At 47.3% G+C, this 21,301-nt stretch overlaps 1 long non-coding RNA gene across 1 annotated transcript in view; it reads right to left on the minus strand.

The window, feature by feature from the left end:
• Window positions 1-21,301, minus strand: part of LOC114233544 (uncharacterized) — a 33,569-nt gene that overhangs the window by 88 nt on the left and 12,180 nt on the right. The window contains exons 3-6 of the long non-coding RNA XR_008557874.1: window positions 16,753-16,867; window positions 14,291-14,425; window positions 11,434-11,573; window positions 579-7,342 (exon numbers count right to left, since the gene is read on the minus strand). This is a non-coding gene — a long non-coding RNA (uncharacterized LOC114233544). The remainder of the gene's footprint in view (window positions 1-578; window positions 7,343-11,433; window positions 11,574-14,290; window positions 14,426-16,752; window positions 16,868-21,301) is intronic.

The following is a 21,301-nucleotide window of genomic DNA, read 5'->3' on the forward strand; positions in this document are numbered from 1 at the left end:
AAGCTATATTACTCCCAACAGCTGGCCCTGAAGAAAAGAGGAAAGCGGGGTGGGGGGGTGTGGAATCCTTAAAGCAGAGTTATTCAAGCAAAGACGCCACAGGGACTCGAACCCTGTCCTGGAAACCAGGAGTGCCAACCACCAGCATCTTTTGCTTTTTTTTAAAAAGCTAGGAAAAGGCGAAAAAGCAAAACCTGAGAAAACAAAAGGTTGTTTTCTCAGGAAAAGAAAAACCTTTACAAGCCCTAGTGAAGAGCACTGGAGAATCTGCTTCAGCTAAGGTGCTAGCTTGGCCAAACCTGTATGTTCACCTGCAAAAGTCTTAGCAGAGAATTGTGCAATCCCACCCACTCAACCACTAAAACCTATCTTCAGTTACAACTTCCCACCCAACATTGCAGTTTTTAAATAAATGTTATTCTGCATTTACTGGTTTAAGTCAGTTTTAATCACTGGTAATAGTGCTGAATATTTAAAACATTTTTAGAGCTCAGTGTGGTTTTAGTAACAACCATTTGCAGGCAAATTAATGGCCTTTCTAGTAGTGCAACCCACCAAGACCTCAGCACCACTGTTACCTTGCGACAGGTATGGACCATGCCAAGGATCCAAGCTACTGGCAGCATCGAGGTGAGGGGTGAAGGGTCTGCGCTAGGCCAAAGGCAGGGAGTGGCGATGTGGCAGAGAAGTCACTTGTGGGGAGACCTTGCTTTTTAACAGGCTTCTGGAAAAGCTAGGGAAAAGGGGTTGCCGCTTTACCCCTTTCCCGCCCCTTCAAGCATCACTTGAAGCTTGTTCAGGCTTTAAGAGCTGCTATAAAAACAGCTGAATTCAATGTTCGGACAAGCCCGGGGGTTTACAAGGTACGCAGGCATCCCTCTGGGCGCTTCACTCCCCAGGAAAGAGGACCACTGCATGCCTGCCAAGTGTTAAGGCAAGTCCTCGTTTCTGAGAGGATGGGGTTGAGGCCGACACCCTTTTGACCTGAGTATAATAGCGCTTTGTTGTCTCTTGCCACAGGAAGGCTCCGGGTTGTCCTACTTTAAGCCTTCGGTGCCTTTAGTGAGGTATACCTGAAAAATCTTAAAAAACAAGGCTTAGCGCCCACCTCACCCCTCCGCCCCCAGGCCAACAACGTGCTATGTGCGTACTATTTGCTCCAGCATAAAGCTGAAGCCTATTCCACACTAAGTCCTTTACCCGTGACTGACTCGGTATGAAACAGAAAAGGCTCGGTCACCTGTTGTCCTCATTTTGTCCACTGGTGAATGCACTGGCAGCTCCTTCTATGTCTGAAGAATACCACCTGAAAGAACTAGTGGCTCCCAATCCCCACACAGAATACGAATATTTGTTTGTTTAAGTAAATAAGCTATTTTTCCTTACTGGGGCTGGCTTCTCTGGCCCTTCGCATACGTCTGCTGTTTTGCATGTTCCTGTGTGTAAGAATTAAGACCAAGGGAGGGGAGAGAGAAACCCACACAACAATGCACTAAGACCACTGAACTGTATTAACATTTCCACTTGCCAGTTAAATTTCTTGAAGACTTGCTTGTTTGGGGGTTATTTCTTGTCACTGAGTTTAAGTTGCATCTGGAAAAGACTAAAGGCTTCAGTGCCCTCCCCACCCCCCTACCAGGAAAGAACAAAAAGCATTTTACCTAAAGCACAGCAAAAGGTTACTTGGCTTCAATCACAAACATGAATACTTAAAGCTGCAGAAATTTCCTCAACACACAGCCTTTATCACTCAGCTGGGTTTTCCTTCAACAATCACTACTCCAAGCATTGGGGCAAACACAACTTTTAATCATACTCCAGTCGTCTCACAATGCATTCTAACAGCAGCGGATCAGAACAGTACTGCATTACTTGCCAACAGAACAGACAGACCTGAGGTCAAGACAACCGCATTCTGTGTAGTCTGTAAAAAAAAAAGCTGACAAGTAAGCCCCACCCCCTCCTCCCTTCCCTTGAAGATCCAGAGGGGGAATGTTACTTGAGTATGCTGAGAAACTCACTGCAAGGTCTCACACACTAGGAGAACAGAAGGCAGAGCCAAGCGCTAGATGCAAGTCAAAGTCCTGAACAGCTTCATGAGGGATGAAATGAAGCCTCTGCAAAGGAAAATTCTTAAAAAACCCACATGCCCCACTCGTGTCTACATAAAAGGCCAATAGTGTGAACATTAGCTAATACTGGGTGAGATGGACATAAGCATTGAAGTTAACATGCAAACTTTGGACACGTAAACAGTATTTTATTGCTCTAAGTTTATAGACCCCTGGACTTTCTGGAAACAGTGTAGGTGCAGTTACCTGTTTTCCTGATTATCTCCCACCTGTCCTAAGAGGCACTTATTCCTTATTTAGAGGCCCTCTATTGCCATGTGCCTGGCATTATTAAATGCTCATCAATTTATGAAGAATAAAATTTGTGTTTCCTGCCTTAAGAGTTAAAGTCCTTCTTCCGCTCAATTCCTGATCTTGTCCATTAAAGAGTGTTCGCAAAGTTTCTGAAAGATTAGAGAAGAATCCCCCCAAGATTGCCCAACACTAACCACAAAACAAACAGTATTTTATTTAAATAAGGAGACAGCTGCTTCCTAAAAGCATACATTCTCTATTAAATGTTTTATTTTGAACGATTTAATGGTTTTCTGCACAACATACAACACAACTTTTAAATTTTAGCAAGATTAACATCTGATGAACAGCACATCTTATCCTATCCTTTCATAGGGTTTTTCAATTATTCCGTGCTAAACAAAAAATTCAGTTTTATTAAGTACTAATCTGGAGAGGCTTCAAGAATTAACTTGCCTCTGAGTGAGGTGCTATCCCATCATGGAAGCCACAGGTACAACGTCCTGTCTAACCTTAAGAAGGCTGAATGGGAAAATTCCTCACAATCCTGGAGTCCTCAGGGAAGGGACCAGGAAGGGGGCCATGTTCAGTACCGAAGACCCCCACAGCTCTTAGTAAACATAAACACTTAGCCCTAACATGCAGTACTGCAGATGCAAGTTAAACTTATCTGTTAACAGTTGCCTGCTGTTTTCTGCTCCCAGATGAAATGAAGCAACTCTTCTGATAACGAAGAGAACCTGTCTGAGGCAAACGAAAGATTGGCACACAGCACAGCCTCCTCTCCTCTGAATCCACTTGATCCCAACTCCTCTGAATTATTTCAGCTTCTTTTATTCCGGGATTTATGTAGTATTATCATTTTCATTTCATTTATATTCTGCTTTTGTAAAAGCAGTATTTTGAGATGGACATATGATCTTCATTGTATTTCTCAATTCATTATTTAATTTCTCGATTCATTTTTTTTTTTGTGGGTATAGCTTGATAAGCCGTAACTTTAAAATGGTAGATTCCATTAACTTTAAATTGGTAGCTTTCATTTGCTTTTCTGGCATATGCAGACAATGTTTTCATCAGTAGTTAGGATCTCAGGGTTATGCTTTTTCCCCAATGAAGGTATGAAATATAATCTTTTCTGCTTTTACTTATCATTCACCAAGGAGTTGTTCCCTCTCCATCTAGGCCATCATTATTGCCAGGCTGGTTATGACTCAGAAGATGTTATCTGAAAAAGGTCTACAGAAAAAAAGATTTCCCCTCCCTCATCAACAAAGCCCACCCTTTCTTTAATCAGTTATGATTTACCAATACTTAGGATGCAAACATAAAATATACAATTGACAATAATTTTAAAGCATACCTTAACATCTTGTTTTGCAGTCAAAGGAGAAATATTTTCCTACACTAAAAAAACACACTTGCTTATGTACAATTAAAAATAGGGTCTTACTTGATAACACAAAAGCTACCATCAGAAGAAATCCCTTCAGGATCATTAAGCCACTTCCTCTGCTCTGAAGCTCCTATAGCATTAACTTTTATTAAACCACCTGAAAAAAATTCCAAAAGAGAACCAACACACACTACCATATCCAAACTTTAGTGTTCAAAAAATCCCCAAGATGTTATCTTTGTCAGCCCAGGGGGCTAGACCACCCCGTCCAACACTTTCCTTCCCCAGGCCCTACATTTTGAATCCAGTGGATCTTCATGAAACTTCCCAGCTGCTCAATTCAAAAATTGAAGGAAAACAAAAACTTGAAGATTGGGAGTTACTTGCCAACATGGAAGTTGAGATTTCTTAGTTTTTTCATCCTAAGTACTTAAGTTCTCTGGCATGAGTTTATCTGAAATCATAAACTAAACAATTACCTAAACCCAACCCTCCCAACCCCAACCATAACAAGCTACTGACAAAGGTTCATTACCAAAATTTGCTCCTCCCCTTTTAATAAAAGGTTACTTTAAAAGTCACATTTGAAAACTTAACTTCAACATTTGGCCTAGTCAAGATCTTCTGAAGTTCTCCTGAGATGACTGAATGTGAACCAAAGCTGCACTGTGCTGTACCTTCCAGCTTCACCTGGGAATTCTCTTCCAAGAAGAAAGCAGCAGCTCCAATCCCTAAAGGCGGTGTTGCCAACAGCATATCGGCCCAATCCTTCTCTAACCCAGTTTGCCAATAGCACTATAGCATCTGTGGAAAATCTTAGAAAAAAACATTTTGCTCCCCCCACCCTTTTCCCTGTTAAGAACACCCCGAAATACTTCAAATATAAGGATTACATACTTTTAAAAATCTGATTATGGGGTGGAAAAAAAGAGTAACTACCAGCCATCTTTCCAATGCACAGCTCCTCCACAGACCTCAAAGTGAGAACTGCTCGTGCTCTAATTTCTAGAAACTGTAAACCTGTGGTGTTCTGATTATCCTGATACTGGATTTTCTTTTTTTCTGTTACCTTGAGTCATTTGCCTTTGAGATTCTAGACAGACCTAAGGGAAAAGAACTCAAGACATTTTGCCCCCCCACAAAAACTTTCCCCCCATACATGCCCAAACTTGACATTCACAAAACTCAAATGTTTCATTACCCCAAGCTATAAAAAAAAAAAAAGCCGCTTACAAAACTTGCCTTAAATTTTGTCTCAATTCATGTTTCCCTCAAATTGGTTAAAAGACAAAAACCATAAAACTTGCCATCTACCATTCCTCCGGGCCTTGGAAGTCTGCCCTCAAAAGCTTCAGACAAGATGCATGAGAAAATAAGCCTGAAAAAGAGAAACCTACAACACCCGGAAATCGGCCTACATTCCATAAGAAAGCCCTTGCCGCTTAAGTACAACTCCCCCATTACCATTAGTAAAGTAAAGGTTACCATACTCGTTACCAAAAGCCAGGGCGCGGCCGACCTCCCGGACTTTTACCACCACTGGCTGCCCGCACGCGGCCTCGCACACTGGGACGCCCGCTGCTCTAGGCTCCGCTATCTATCCTCCATCCTCCATCCTCCTTCCTCCACACGCCTGCTCGCCGCCTCCGCGTGGTCGCCCAGTCGCACGCCGGCGTCGGCACATCGCACTGGCTCCTCCTCCTTCCCGGAGGCCTCTCCTAGCTGCACCGCCTCAGCGCCTTCCTCCGTGCTAGCTCCTCCTCGCGCACTGGCTCCCGGGCTCCTGGCCTATCTTCACGATCGCCGCTGGCGGCTCAGTCCTAGCTTCACCACACTGGCTCCTGGGGTCCTGTCTGTCGCTCCTGTCTTCCTAGCTTCCTGAGTCCACTTCTGCTGGCACCTGGTCAGCTGACAATTAACGCTAGTCCTCAGGTTTAAATCATCTGAGCTCAGTCCAAACCAAAAGCGTTGATTATTCTTGATCTCGAATTACTTGTTATGAAAGTCCTTTAAATTTTCCAAAGAGAACTAAACTAATGTATTTAAGCCTTTCAAGTTTTTTTAAGTCTTCCAAAAAACATCCTACCCTTAGTTTTGAAATTAAACTCATGGGCTTTTATAATAAATTCTTATTAAATTATAAGTTATTAAAAATTTAATTTCCTCCTTTTGTTCCTGTACTATCTTCTAGCTGAAATACTTTTCTTGACAACCTTCTATCTTCTAGTTTTCTAAATTTGTATCTTCTCGTTTTCTATCTTCTACTTTTCTAACTTGTATCTTCTCATTTTCTATCTTCTACTTTTCTAACTTGTATCTTCTCATTTTCTATCTTCTATTTTTCTACTTAAACTGTTATCTTCTCTTTTTCTCTTCTAGTTTTCTACTTTATCTGTATCTCATTTTCTATCTTCTATTTTTCTAAACTTGTATCTTCTCATTTTCTATCTTCTATTTTCTACTTTATATGTATCTCATTTTCTATCTTCTATTTTTCTAATCTTGTATCTTCTCATTTTCTATCTTCTATTTTCTACTTAATCTGTATCTCATTTTCTATCTTCTATTTTTCTAAACTTGTATCTTCATTTTCTATCTTCTATTTTCTACTTAATCTGTATCTCATTTTCTATCTTCTATTTTTCTAAACTTGTATCTTCTCATTTTCTACTACATTTGTATCTGTGCCCTTAGTTGCTTTGGTTAGTTTGTCTCAACACTTTCTCTTCTGCTTTCTACCTTTTGGACTTAGTTTTTCTGTCTTCTAAAATACATGTTTTATCTTCTATTTTCCTGTCTTCTCTAAGTCTTTTTCTTCACCTTCCTGTACACTTCTGTCTTCCAAGTTTTCCACTTCAAATTTCTTTCTCCAAAATTTTATCCTACGACTTCTAAATTAACAATTGCCCCATCTTGAGCTAATAATGCCGTAAGAGCAATTCGGCTTCAAATGACAATCTTTCCTGCGTCATGAATTTGAAGGCCTCTTAAATCACCTTCAATTTTCTCTTTTAAATACGGCATTTAATATATAGTTTAACCATCTCCAACTTTCTTTAAATGACAATTATGTCACCTACGGTTTAATGGTATTTTTAGTTTGCCCTTCCATTTAAGGCTTTTTTTTTTTTTTTTTTTTTTAGTTCAGGCTTTGCAATCCTATCAGCCACTTCCTTGAAAATTATTTTTACTTCGTAAAGAAGTTTCATCTCCGTCATGTTCTGGAAATATTTTTCTTCTCTCTTCCTTTCTGAAACTACTTTTTAGGTAAGTCTTCATTATATTTTCCCTTAAGTAAGATCTTTGTTATAAAAGTTAAAATATTAATGCTAAGCAATATCTCAGTAAGCACCTTCGCTATTTACATTTCCTAAATAATATTATTTTCTATCTCTTTTTTAATAGAAAAAACTTATCTGGTTTCCTCAAGTAGTGCCTCGGCCTCAGCAGTCACCTCTGCGCTCGCTGCCTGAATGCCTGCCGCAGAGCCGGGAGAGGCGTATTTATGGGCGAAGGACAACTCACGCTGTTGGCATTCAGTAACCCTCCGCAGCCTTTGTGAGGGAAGCAAAAGTAGTCCCTAGGAAAGGTTAAAAATAGAATCTGGTTTACAAGCTTTTCTAGTTTTTTTCTAACCGTTTATGCAAAATAATTGCAAACCATGTACCCAGAAATATTTAAGACTCATTAGCAAGTAGATTTGAGCTGAAAATTTAGGCAAAAACAATGAAAATCACATTTAAGTCCACCATCAAACAGCTCACAAAACCTCAGAGCCATTGCTTGGGAATTTTTTAGCAGCTTTGAAAATACCTTTCCTCGGAGTTCAGTAGGTACTATTCAGTGCTTTTTTGAAGGCAGGTTAATACGGGTTTTCATTACGTAACCGAGACCGCAGCCATTTTGGCTGTGGCAAAGTGCTGAGGTTTTCCCCCCAAACTGCTCATGTCCTGTGAGTTGCTTCCGGGGTTATACCACGTTCTGATTACCCTTTTGTGTGAGAAACCCAGTGGTCTGGACTATCTGCTTAACAATTCTACTAACTGGGGAAACCCTCAACAAAATGTCTGACACACAATGGACTGCTGTCTCCGCAATAGTCGGCACCCGCCTCAGAGCCCTCCACAACCGGAGGCGTCTGGGTGGCTCGCTGAGGTTATTTTAATGCGTAACGTTTTCGTTGTTGCCCTTCCTGCCAGCTAGACGCCATGCTCCTGGTCGCCTGCTGAGACGCTTTAAATCAAGCCTGGGTTAGCTTGTTCTTCCCCAAAGTGGACCCTTCCTATGCGCCCAGGCTTTTCTCCTCAAAATCCAAACCCGCCGTCAGAGCGGAGTTACGTGCCCTCCACAAAGCACCCCAAACAGCGAGGGCTGGCCTCTGAGGACACAGCGACCTCGGGCAGCCATGCCGGACAGGCGGCTCGGTCACCGCTGAGGAGTCGCTCTTCGGGCTCGTTTCACAGCCTCCACCGTTTCTGGTTTGGCCGCATTCCGAAGGCCTTTTGACTTGGAGCCGGAAGGACGGCAGAGACTTCTGACACAGCCTCTTCTTCCTGCCGTTTGGCTTTCTGCTAGCCGCCCCGGGCTCTCCCCAGAGGGGAAGCTCAATGAGTTGGCTCCGGACATGGACCCGCAAACCCGGGGCCCAGGCAGCGAAGAGCCCTGCCTCCCCGGCGAGGCCTGAGGGAGTGGGGACAATGGCACCGGGGGCTGCCCACACAGGTTTCCACGCAGCCAAAGTGGCTGCACAGGGAAGGCAAAACCAGGGTGAAGCGGCGCGGGGTGGGGTCCCCGCGGCTCCGCTCCCCTTAGTTTGCCGCGTTTCCAGGCCTGGGCAGGGGACGAGGCTGGGGGAGGGGCGCGGCCCGGCACCCACCCCCGCCCGCCCGGCGCAGGGATACGCGGGCAGTGAGCCGCCGCCTGCCTTTGTGAGGTGTTGGCTTCCGGGCGTCACCGGTTCTAACCGGTTCCAGCAGGTTCTAGCAGCCTCGCGGAGCCGGCGGTTGACGCAGCGCGCCACTGCGCAGGCGCGCCCCGCCCCCAGGGCTTGTGCTCGGCCTAGGAAGGGGCGTTGGGGGAGGGGGGGCAGGGCGCTGGGCGCGGGCTTCCTGGCCGCCCCTCCTCCCATTCCCTACGCGTGGGTTGGCCTCCCCTTCCCCCTTCTTCAGTTTTCAGCCTAGGCCTGCTTTTTCTTCCTTTGTCAGTCACCCATTAATTTAATATCTAAAATGGCACGTCTTTAGGCAGTAAATTCCAAGAGGGGAAGATGGAGTTTAGTGACCCGATATAGGTTAGAATGGCAACTAAACAATGACAGGAACTGATAAAATCAATCCTCTTTTTAAAACCCCTTTGGCTCCTGTAAATGACAGTGGTTGTGAAAGGGTTGGGGAGCTGGCCTGGGGTCTCTAGCAAGTGAGGGTACTGCCTCATGCAGACCCCACCCCTCCCGCACCCCAATAAAGCAGGGCCAATTTAAGCAGCTACTGAGGGACCCTGGTTTAATCTTTCCATTTCTCTCTTCTCCCCCCTTCCCTTCCAGAGTGGAATGTTACTGAGATGCAGATGGTTCCCTTCAGACACGTCTTGATGTCTGCTCTGGGAATGGAAAATTTTTACAGAATTTTAGCACTGAAAGGAGGAAAACTGAGTCACCTCCTTTTATAAATGGGGATTGGGGAGCCTGGGAGTTTGTGATTTGCCTAAAATCAGACACAGCTAATTAGTACCAGAACCTATTCTTGAATCCCAGAATTTAGACTTAATGGTACCTCCCCCCTCACCTCCCAGCCCCCTGCTCACCGTCTCCCAGGACTTCTGTCAGCCTCCGGGGGAGGACCTAGGCCCCTCTGTTACCTATGATCTTTGTCCCACTCTGGAGCCCATGGGATGAATGTTAAGAGCCCTAAAGTGCTTAAAATAATTGTCAGAATGTCCCTAACCTAGTCATTCCCATTCCCGTTACAGATTATAGCATTTTTCTTATATTGTGAAAATGGCTGTATATTATTTGATTAATTCTCCTTGGGTTTGGGGAAAGAAATAGAGGATTTGAAAGCCCCTCAGCACCTTGCTAAGAGATGGCTTGCCAACGCCAGAGAGAAAATTCTAATTTTTCTTTTCTGATTGGTAAATGAAAAATATTTGAGAGATGATTATGGACACTAACTCCTGTTTTTACTGTTCAGGCCCAAACATTGCTTGCCTTCATCTCTCCTAGCTTTTGCTTCACAAAACAGTCTTTACAATATTCTGATTCCTACCTCCTCTCCTTCATATATTGATTTAAACAAGATGGTAAAATCACCATGTTCTTTGATGAGATTAATATGTGCCTTCTCTCAACTCTATGATTTAAGAAGCTCTTTAACAAAACTGCATTTTTTCCATGCATTTTTCCCCTTGCCTGCATCCATGTTCCAATTAACTTCAGAATGTCCGGTTGATAGCTGCTGCTCTTTCTGCTGGTACTTCATTATCCTCCTCAGTCAAAAAATCTAGTCTTCATCTGAGCCTAAAGATACAAATTTAGAGGGCAAATCCATTTTAGCTGGTTGTCTCATGTTCCCTGCCCCCACCCTCAAAAAGCCCAGGCTAAAAATAGGAGGTCCTTGGTTTCTGGCAATCACTCCGGGGAGGAACACCAATGTGACCTTGGGCACTAACCCAAATAACTTCTCAGCAATTTTCTTCCGTGTAGAATGAGGAGATTAGATGACAGAAGTGATGATGCTAAGTCTGTAAAATGCAGTGAACAAAGCGATGGGCGGAGAACATGGGGGATTTTAGATCCTGGTTTTGGCTTCAAGGAGGTAGAGCACTGAAAAGGACTAAAGTAGCAATAATTAAGAATGAGGGCTCTACCTAATCCCCCAGACTCACACCAAGGCCAGAGAATGCCCGAATCCTTCCCTTTTCAGCCAGGCTTACTCAAGAGAGAAGCTTCTGGGGCCCTTTGTATTTGGCTCTGGGGTCCAGAGGCCAGCCGAGGTGAGGCTTCAGCTACACCCGGATCCCCTCCAGGCCTCTTGTTTGATTTCAATCTCATCCTTGATTTTTTTTTTTTCTTTTCTAATCCTGCATTACCAGAGACTGTTCTAGAAATGCAATGGGTGTCCCAAAGAAACAACTTGCTTGTTTTCCAAAGACGAGGAATTTGGAGTTCCCAGCCCCCTCCTGCCGCCCGCCTTCCAGAGCTGATCTCTGGAACAATGACTGCACAAAACGTTCAGCTCCCTCCTTTGCAGAACAGCCAGATCCTGCCACAGGAAAAAACCCAGGGATGACTCAGCTCACAGCTCCATTATGCGGAAGAGAGATCAACAGCAATTAGAAGTGGCTAAAGGAGAAACATTTTTAATCCCCAGGAATTGTAAACCAATCACAATACAATGTGATAATTCTATTTATGATATCTATAACAAAGATATATGCTATGGAAAAGAAGTCTGGGGTGGGAGGGATGGAGGGTAGTATAATCCTCTGAGTGCTTCGTAGGAAGTAGGGGGTGAGGGGGCACTAGCCACTACCCAGAACTGGGAAACGATATAGAAAGTAAGAACTTATCTGTTGTCAGCCGAGGAGTGCCTGACCTCTAGAATATAATTCACAATGACCTGAAAGTTTCGTCTCTTAATAACAAAAAAGTTAAAGAGACTCCATTTTACTTACCAATGTCAGGAGCAGGTTCACTTGCCTCGCTGGCTGAAACACCGACACAAGCTCGGGCCTGTTGTTGGGCTGGAAAGAGTCCAGAAATAATTCTTGACGTTATTCCTCGTTCTACCCGAGGGGATAAAAGTTAAGGATTCCTAAATGTGATGGAAATGTATAGTGTTAGAAATTCCACCCTTAAAAATAACCTCTAACCATGAACACAAACACTGACGTGTGAAAATAGTCATTCTAAAAGCTGAATCTGGAAAGAAGAAAACATCAAATGTACCCTCTAGCAAAATAAATCACATGAAAGAGAAAAAGGGGGGGGGGGGCCTAGAAGTGGCTGTGTAACCCTGGTCTTCCCCCAAAATGCTGCCAGGAAGAGGCAGCCCCTGGCCTCTCCCACACAGACACGGCAGCACTAGGTAGAAGAATAAGGGAAACATTTTCCTCTCATCTTCCTGAGAAAAGCATCCATCTTCTAAACGCACCTCCCCGAAGACGCAGAAGGGTCCTGTGTGCTAGAACCCGCCTCTGGGGAGGGGACAAAGGTATCTTGAAAGAGCAGTTCCCACCCCCAGCCCCAGAGCTCCATGCTGCTAGTTCCCTTCTTTAGTTTATTCCCCACATAATGTGTCTGGCGCTGGGCCCAGCAGCCTGCTCTGTGGATCTTTCTAGAAGGCCTGGGTGTGGCGGCGCAGCTGTAGCACTGTGAGCTGTGGGAGGACAGAGGGGCAGCAGCAGCCAGAGCATGGCTCTCAGAGGAGCAGCTTCAGCCCCCGCCCAGCAGACTTACTGACCTCCTCGCCCCAGCAGAGAACTGACGGCCCGGCTTTCCTTGGCCCTCCATTGCCCCTGGTGTGTGTGCAGCACAGTGACCCCAGCACGCAGCGTTCTGTTCTGTGACATCTAAAGAGCACCGTGCAGGATCGCTCTTCAGTTCTCTCCACCACCCTGTGAGGGAGGTGCTGCTGTTACCCCCGCAGAGGGATGAGGAAACGGAGGCCTAGGGGGTCTGTCTTGGTAACATAGTGCTTGACGCACACCAGAAGCGCCACACGTGTCTATTGGATGCTGAATAAATTGGAACAGGATGTCTTGAGATTAGAAACCCAAGCAGAGCAGTGAAGAGAGCCTGGTGACGGATGCCCAGTAGGTGCAGCGTGACTGAGCCACCCAAAAGCCAGCGCGGAAGGGGCCGTGAGAGAACCAGGGTTCCCCCTCCTAGAATGTCCTACAGAGACACTGGCCATAGTAGCTCAGTGGTAAGGGAGGTTTTCAGCAGGTTGTTGTGATGTTTAAGGCCTGGGGAATTGTGCTGAGTATTGCTAGTAAGGAAGAAGGAAGTGATGAGGCGATTTGATGTGACTCTACAGGAACAAGATGGTTAGATTTGACATGAACGCACTGCCATAGGATGGAGTGACTGCATGGAGCTGGTACTGCGTAAGAAAGGGGGAACGGCTTCCCTCTCTGAAGAACTTCTAGACAGACTGTGATCCGCGAAGGCAGGAGAGAAAACCCGAAGGCTGCCTTAGGGCTCCATGGAGCTCCAGTTGGGCATTCACCCTGGAGTGGAGGGGAGCGAGGGGAAGGCTCAGGCCTTGCTGTCATTCCCCTGTATGACTCACTGCGGGAGGCAGTGTGTCCAGCCCTCACTTGTGCCGGGCCTCTAGTTCCTCACCCTCTGAGGCCTGCTGAGTGGACCCTCAGAAATAGCCTGAAGGAATAGGGAGGCTTCCCAGTGAATCATGTTTACCTTCTTGTATCCCCACCTGTGATCGGCTCAGTCACCCACTTTGAGGTGCCAGGCAGATGATTGTGTTAGCATCACAGACGCATTGCACACCCAGCAAGAAGCTCATTAAACATTTCACATCTTCCGTGTGTGTTCATTCTTTCTCAACACAGCTGCGGCCCATATCCCACAGAAACAAGTCTTGTAGAACAAGGGGGCAGAGGTCACCCAGTTCCAGGAACTTTGCCAATCGTGTATTTCTCAACACATGCCAGGTAAAAACAAGCCCATAGCATTATGGATCCTTCCGGGGGCTAAGGTCAAAGTAGAGCTGTACAGTGACTGGGGTGGAGTGGAGCTTACAGCTCATTAAGTGATGGGAACCCACTAGAAAGTAGGGGAAGCAGGAAGGGACACTAAAGTGAGGTCTGCCGCCCTAACCGGTTTGGCTCAGTGGATAGAGCATCGGCCTTTGGACTCAAGGGTCCCAAGTTCAATTCTGGTCAAGGGCATGTACCTTGGTTGCAGGCACATCCCCAGGACGGGGTGTGCAGGAGGCAGCTGATCGATGTTTCTCTCTCATCGATGTTTCTAACTCTCTCTCCCTCTCTGTAATAAATCAATAAAATATATATTTTTTAAATAAAGTGAGGTCTGCCAGGGCTTGAATTTCCTGGAGAGGGGTTTGAACTCTACTCTTTGGGCAGAGGATGACTCCTGAGCTGGGAGGGGCCCTGGCTTTGAGAAATACCGTGGCTGCTCTTAGCAAGGTGGCTGAGGGGGGAGAGGTGGCAGAGGGGCAGGCACTGGAGTCCATTCTTGCAGCTCAGGCAGGCCAGAGGTCATGGAGGCCTGGATTGGGGTGGGTGGTGGCCATGGGACAAGGGACAGAACACAGGTATAGAAAACCTGCCTGAGGCTCTCTGAGCTTCCCACACTGGTCTCTGCAGCACCCCTGGCATTTCCAGAACTATGTTCTTTACTCTTGATGACACATCTGCTTGGAATATACCTCCCTGCTCTTCAGATGAGACTCATTCTCTTTACCCAGCCTAGACGGCACTCCTCTGCAAGGGCCTCTCGGGCCAGCATATCCAGTCACCCGGCTTCATCACCCCTTAGTTATCTTACCCTCGGTCTCAGCACAGCCTCTATTTTCCTGGATGATGCTGTGTTGTTAACATGTCTCCTGGCTCCTCTGAAGGTCCGTGGGAAAGCGGGGTTTGCAGCCAGGTTGGTGGGAGGATGAGATGCCACTGCTGGAGCCTGAAAGTGGACAGAGAAACCTCAGGCTCACTCATGCCCAGACGAGGGAGAGGTGATCTGTATCAACCTCACTGAGGGAGACCCGCCCCCCCCCCCCCCCCCCGCCCACCGCCCAGCTGTGGACAAAGCATGCAGACACCATAGAGATGTCATTTTGTCCTTTTGGTAACCTCACTTTATTGCCCTAAGGCCAGGGCTCCATCTGGCCCCCCCCCCCCCCAAGAGAACTGAGCATTCCCCCTTTAGGTGTCTCTGGGCTTGTTCTGGGCCCGAGGCCTTGTGCTCTCGCGGCACAGCCACTGGAACTGGCCCGGCTTCAGAACCCTGACAAGATGGTGGGAGCTGCCATTCCTCCCTTTGCCTTCCCGGGAGCAGGAATCCTGGGACCTGTCAGTTGGGGTGACAATTCCAGTTTCCAGGGTGGCACAGTGTCCTGGGTGCCTGAAGCTCTGACCACCTTCTGTGGCTGTCATGGTCTCTGGGGGAGCCCTCGCCTCTTAGCCTGCAGCCCATCCAAGCAAAATAACTTTGTGCTCAGCAGGGCCTGGGAGGAAGGTGGAGCTGAGAACAGCACTGGGAAAAGAACTTGGGTGGAAATTTCCATGGCTGTTGTGCTTCAGCAAAGACTTCAGCTGAGACCTTTTGGCCCAGGCAGAGACCAGTAAGCTACAGATCATCGAAGTCACACCGAGTCCCCCTCCTCATTGTCCAGATGCTTTTCACTTAACTGTCCCACCCTGAACCAGGGCCGTAAAGCTCAACCAGTTGTGTCCCTCTGTCCCCTCTTTCTAGCCCTGCTTGCTCTCAGATCCCTAGTTCACAGGATATGGTGACCTGGTTCCTGAGCCCCACCCATCAGGAAGCAGGTCAGAGTCCTTTCCTCCTGCAGGAGGCTGCTCCATGGTCAGTCCTTCCTGCAGACTCCTGTGGCCTTTGTGGTCCAGTGACCTCAACAGCACTCCTGTGATCACACCCTTCACTCAGTGACTCATCTTCTGTGACCTTAAGCTATGGCATGTGACTTCTGTTCTTTGTCATTGTCACTTAACATCCTTGAAAACAGAGTTGGGGTCTTCCTATTGCCCTGCCTCAGCTCAGAGTAGCTCTGCACACTGCCTACCCAGCATCCGGGAAGTTGCTCCTGTGTGGCCTGGGGCTGGTGGGGTCTCTGGGAGGCTGGCCTCGCCCCAGGTTCCAGCTGCTGGTTCTTGGATCTGCCAGCAGCCACACAGCACTTCCCCAGCAGCAATGTTTGTAGGCCTGACTCCCTCCCTGCCCCCGGCCAGAATCCCAGCCCAGCCAGTTCTACAGGATGAAGCAAGGACTGGGGCTGGGCTGGCCTTACCCACCAGCCCTCAGCTCCATAGCCTTCCCCTCAGCCTCAAAGTCACCCTCCTTGTTTGGTGAAGCCTTCCTTCAGCTCCCCTGAAAACCATGGCTCTCGCCCTCCTCTGCACCCCTCCCCCACCTCATCTGGTCCTGTACACTGCAAGCATTAGAGCGCCATCAATGGAGAGAATGGCCTGAGCGTGCCGCACACTCCTCCAAGCCTGCTTCCTCAACATGCTGGCTGTGCTCTGTGGCGTAGGCAAGTTCCCTCACCTCTCTGAGTCAAGTTTACTCCTCAGTGAAATAGAAATGATCTGTGCCCTACCCTCTTGTCAGGGCGTGAGGCTACCAGGAGCTCGGAACAGTGCCAGGCTGCAATGATTTGCGCTGTAAATGCCGGCTGTCACTACCAACTTGGACTACCTCCCTCCCCCTCCAGCACCAAGCACAGTGCAGGGCATGCGCCCCCTCCCAGGCCCCAGGATTTGACTGGGGCCAGGCACCGCTGGGGAAAGGGTTAAACACTGGCAGTGACTTCATCCCGGGCCCCTCAAGCAGGAAGGAGGCAGAGAAGGTAACAAAATCAGGCTGAAGGCTGGGTGGAATTTTCCAGTCCTCATAAACAGGACCAGTCTGAGTTGCTAAGGGAGGTCACCATGGAAACGGTCACGTGTGCCGGCCTCCTTGTTATTCCAACCTGGCTTGAGGCCGATGACTCAAGCTCCAGGCCTCTTTATTGGCTGCCACCATCCTCTTGCCACTGAAATCCAGCAGGAGATTGGCCGATGGCAGTAGCTGGGCTTGTGTTAGGCCTTCCCCACCCCCACCAGGAACCTGCTGGAAGCCCTTGTTTGAGCCGGAGGAAGACAGATAGGCTGCCAAAGATGTTGCCATAGCAACTGCCTTCCTTTCTGCCCTACTTGGAGTTAATAGTTAACTTCTTTGTAGTTGAAGGACTTTTCCAAAGGCAGAGAGGGTGTCGGCCATTTTACACAAACCTGACTTCATTCTTTCCAAGAGGACAGCCCTCAACTTCCAGAGGAGTCAAGGCATTTCTGAGCCTCCACTTAACAGGCCTGCGTACCAGTCCATCCTGGGGGCCTTGGTTTCCTTCTGTGAAATGAAATACAGGGTGGGGCAAAAGTAGATTTACAGTAGTTCATATGGAAAGTAATACAATAATCCTACATAATAAAAGGCTAATATGCAATCCTATATAATAAAAGGCTAATAAGCAAATAGACCAAACGGTGGAACAACCAGTCACTATGACGCACACTGATCACCAGGGGGCAGACGCTCAATGCAGGTGGTCAGTGCGCTCCCACAGGGGGAGTGCCACTCAGCCAGAAACCCTGAGCTGGGCTCACGGCTGGCAAGTGCAACAGCGGTGCGGGGAGCCTCTCCCACCTCTGCAGCAGTGCTAAGGATGTCTGACTGCCAGCTTAGGCCCACTCCCTAAGCCAGCAGTCCGATATCTCCCGAGGGCTCCTGGACTGCGATAGGGCACAAGCCGCGCTGAGGGACCCCCGCAAGTGCACAAATTTCATGCACCGGGCCTCTAGTTAATAAATAATAATACAAGAATAAACTCTGGTCCTGCTGGTGTGGCTCAGTGGTTGAGCATCAGCTTATGAACCAGGAGGTCATGGTTCGATTGCTGGTCATGGCACATGCCCAGGTTGTGGGCTCAATCCCCAGGGGGTCCTGCAGGAGGCAGCCCATCAATGATTCTCATTATTGATGTTTCTCTCTCTCTCCCTCTCCCTTGCTCTCTGAAATAAATAAAAATATATTTTTTAAAAAGGATAAACTCTGTATTTCGTGTACTTACAACTGTAAACCTACTGTTAGGTCTGATCAAAAAATGAATCAATTGAATCCATACCCCCTCCCCTGAGCACTGACCTTTAGGCCACTTTACAACTGACATTCCCTTTTTGCTTAGACCACATTTCCCTTGTTAGACCACACTCCACTTGCTAAGACCATTATCTTTCCCCTCAGGACCAGCCCAAGAGAATTCTCTGCCCAGAAAAAGCCCACCTAGAGTCTTTTAAAACCTCTAACTCCGACTCCCCAGTCCCTGGATGCTGGCACCATTTGGGGGCTCGGCCCATCTGGTTTTCCAGATGACCTAATAAATTCATAATTCTTTACCCCTTTGGCCTTGTGTGTTCCTCCTTCGGCAACCCTAACACCTACTTTGCCCCACCCTGTATTCACTCCAAGATTTACCACCTTCTACAGCTAGAGTAAGGCTTCCACTGGACCAAGTTTGCAAATGATCATTGTAAACTGTAAAGCTCTGTGCACTCACCATGTGTCTTTAATTTACTGGCATTGACATTAGCTTAGGGCTCTATGAGGTGGAGTTGACCACCCCCCCTGACCCCCAGAGGGAAGCCCAGAGCCCCCAGAAAGGTGTGTGTGTGTGTGGGGGGGCTTTGGAGTTTAATTCCTCTTCTGCCAACCAACTGCTTCCTGGGACCCTCAGCAGTTTACATAGCCCCCCAGGGACTCATTTTCTCTTTCTGTAAAAGGACTTCCTGCAGATGATCTCAGGAGGCCCATTCCAGCTCTGTCATTCCTGCTTCCCACAGCAAACCTGTGGAACTCATCTTGCCCATAGGAAGTAAGAATACAGGCAACTGCCCTACACTGCAAAGGCGTTAGCTCAATCTTCACAGCAACCTTAGAAGGCGAGTGCCATCATTATAGCACCTACCCATTTTACAGATGAGGAAGCTGAGACCTGAGGAATTAGGTAAACCTACCCAAGGTCACACGACCAGCAATTAGCAAGGTCAAGATTTAAAGCCTAGTGGTCTGGCAGCACGTCTACACAACTATCTTTCCAGGCACCAACTTAAGACAAAAACATGTATTGATTCAGAGTAGGTAAAACATTGGGTGGAGCCAACCATGGAATAGCAATGAAAAGCCCTGGGTTCTTCTCTAGGTTCTGCCATTAAGTCACACTATGTTACCTCCAGCAAGTCACTTTTCCTCTCTTGGCCTCAGTTTTTTCATTTGTAAAAGTAAGAGGTTATGCTACACCTCTGAGGACCTTTCTGGTTAAACACTGAGTCTTTGAGAGAGAAATATTGGCACTGGGGAGACAAGTGACAGCCTTCCAGAGTCACAGAGCAAACAAGCGCAACCTGAAATAGCCTGTCCATTAGCTATGATCTCAGTTTTTCAAAAACAGGTTTGGGAAGGATTGTTTGAAGCTGGGGCTCACAGACTGGCTTTTATTCAGAGATTAGAGGCCCGGTGCAGGAAATTTGTGCACTGGGGGTGGGGGAGCGGAGGCGTGTCCCTCAGCCCAGCCTGCACCCTCTCCAATCTGGGACCCCTCGGGGGATGTCCAACTGCCGGTTTAGGCCCGATCCCACAGGAGATCAGGCCCAAATCGGCAGTCAGGCATCCCTCTCACAATCCGGGACTGCTGGCTCCTAATCACTTGCCTGCCTGGCTGCCTGATTGCTCCTTACCACTCTGCCTGCCAGCCTGATAGCCCCCTAACCGCTCCCCTGCCAGCCTGATTGACACATAACCGCTCCCCTGCTGGCATGATGACACCAAACTGCTCCCCTGCCGGCCCAATCACCCCCAACTGCCCTCCCCTGCTGGCCTGGTCACCCAACTGCCCTCCCCTGCTGTCCATCTTGTGACAATGTGGGGGCAGCCATCTTGTGATGACGTGGCAGTGGCCATTTTGTGGTGGCCATCTTGTGATGACATGGGGGCAGACATCTTGTGACAATGTGGGGGTGGCCATCTTGTGGCGGCCATCTTGTGATGACGTGAGGGCAGCCATCTTGTGACAACATGGGGGTGGCCATCTTATGATGGCCATCTTGTGACAATGTGGGGTGGCCATCTTGTGATGACGTGAGGGCAACCATATTGTGACAACATGGGGGCGGCCATCTTGTGACGTGAGGGCATGAGGGCCAATTTGCATATTATCTCTTTATTATATAGTATAAGCCCTTTCTGCATCTCTGATGTTATAAAGACCACTAGAGGCCTGGTCCACAAATTCACGCAAGGGTAGGGTTTGGAGGGGGGGACACAGGGGGTTGGCCGGCTGGCCCCGCCCCCTGGTCGAACTCCCGGTGGAGGGGACAATTTGCATATTAGCCTTTTATTACATAGTATTTTCTTAGGAAATGATGGTGCTAGTGAATGGTAGCTACTTTGTTATAATCTTCTTATTTGGAAAAAGTTGGCTAACCTTATATATCAATATATACAATTTTAAAAAATGTTTTATTATGAAAAATTCCAAACATATAAAAAAGTGTCTCTGGATAGTATGGCTCAGTTGATTGGAGCGTCGTCCCGTATACAGAAAGGTTTCTGTTCGATTCCCAGATAGGGCACATACCTAGGTTGCAGGTTCAATCCCTGGTCCCTGGTTGAAGCACATATGGAAGGCAACCGATTGATGTTCTGTTCTCTCTCACATTGATGTTTCTCTCTCTCTCTTTCCCACCCTTCCTCCCTTTCCCTCTCTCTAAAAATCAATAAGGATATCCTCAGGTGAAGATTAAAAAAAAAAAAAGTAGTAAGACCAGTTTAATGAAATTCCCTTGTTGCTAACTACTAGCCACTTTTTCTTCCCAACCTCCCATGCCCTGCATTATTCTGAAGCAAATCACAAACCCCATATAAACTCACCTGTAGATAAGTTAGTTTAACATAATCACATTACCATTTTCACACTTTGTCTCAATTTAAAAATTTTTTGCAGTTGATTTGTTTAGTCGGGATCTAAACAGAGTGCACACATTTTCTTTCCTTCTATGTCTTTTTTAAAAATATATATTTTATATTTTATTGATTTTTTACAGAGAGGAAGGGAGAGGAATAGAGTTAGAAACATCGATGAGAGAGAAACATCGATCAGCTGCCTCCTGCACACCCCCCACTGGGGATGTGCCCGCAACCAAGGTACATGCCCTTGACTGAAATCGAACCTGGGACCCTTCAGTTTTCAGGCCGACGCTCTATCCACTGAGCCAAACAGGTTAGGGCATAGTTTCAATTCTTTATATGATCTGGAACAGAACTGCATTCATTCAACAAATACCCTACTTGCAAGGCAAAGCTAGTGAAAATAAGGTTTCTGCTTCCTGAGCTGACATTCTCGTGGGAGAGTCGGGCAACAATTCCGGTGAACAGCAGCCCTGTAAGTGTCTGAAGAAAGGAAGGTGGTGGTGGGACAGAGAGAACCAGAGAAGGAGGCCCCTCTAGACAGGGTGGACAGGGAAGGTGACGTTTGAGTCGAAGAGGATGAGCAGGAACCAGCTTTGAGAAGAGATGGGTGAATCTGGACAAAAGGAACAGCAAGGGTGGACAGGCAAGGTCAGGATCACAGAGCTATCCCTCTGGGGGAAGGGCTGTTCCCCAAGGCCAGAGGGAGGTTCCTTCCCCTCCACCCATGCAAGAAGCTTCCAGTACCAGGCCGCCTGTCCTTGGCTTGTGAGTGTGAAATATGCAACTATTGTTACTGCCTCCAGATACCTGTGCTCAAAT

This window comes from Eptesicus fuscus, chromosome 13 (assembly GCF_027574615.1).
Source record: "Eptesicus fuscus isolate TK198812 chromosome 13, DD_ASM_mEF_20220401, whole genome shotgun sequence".
NCBI lineage: Eukaryota > Metazoa > Chordata > Mammalia > Chiroptera > Vespertilionidae > Eptesicus > Eptesicus fuscus.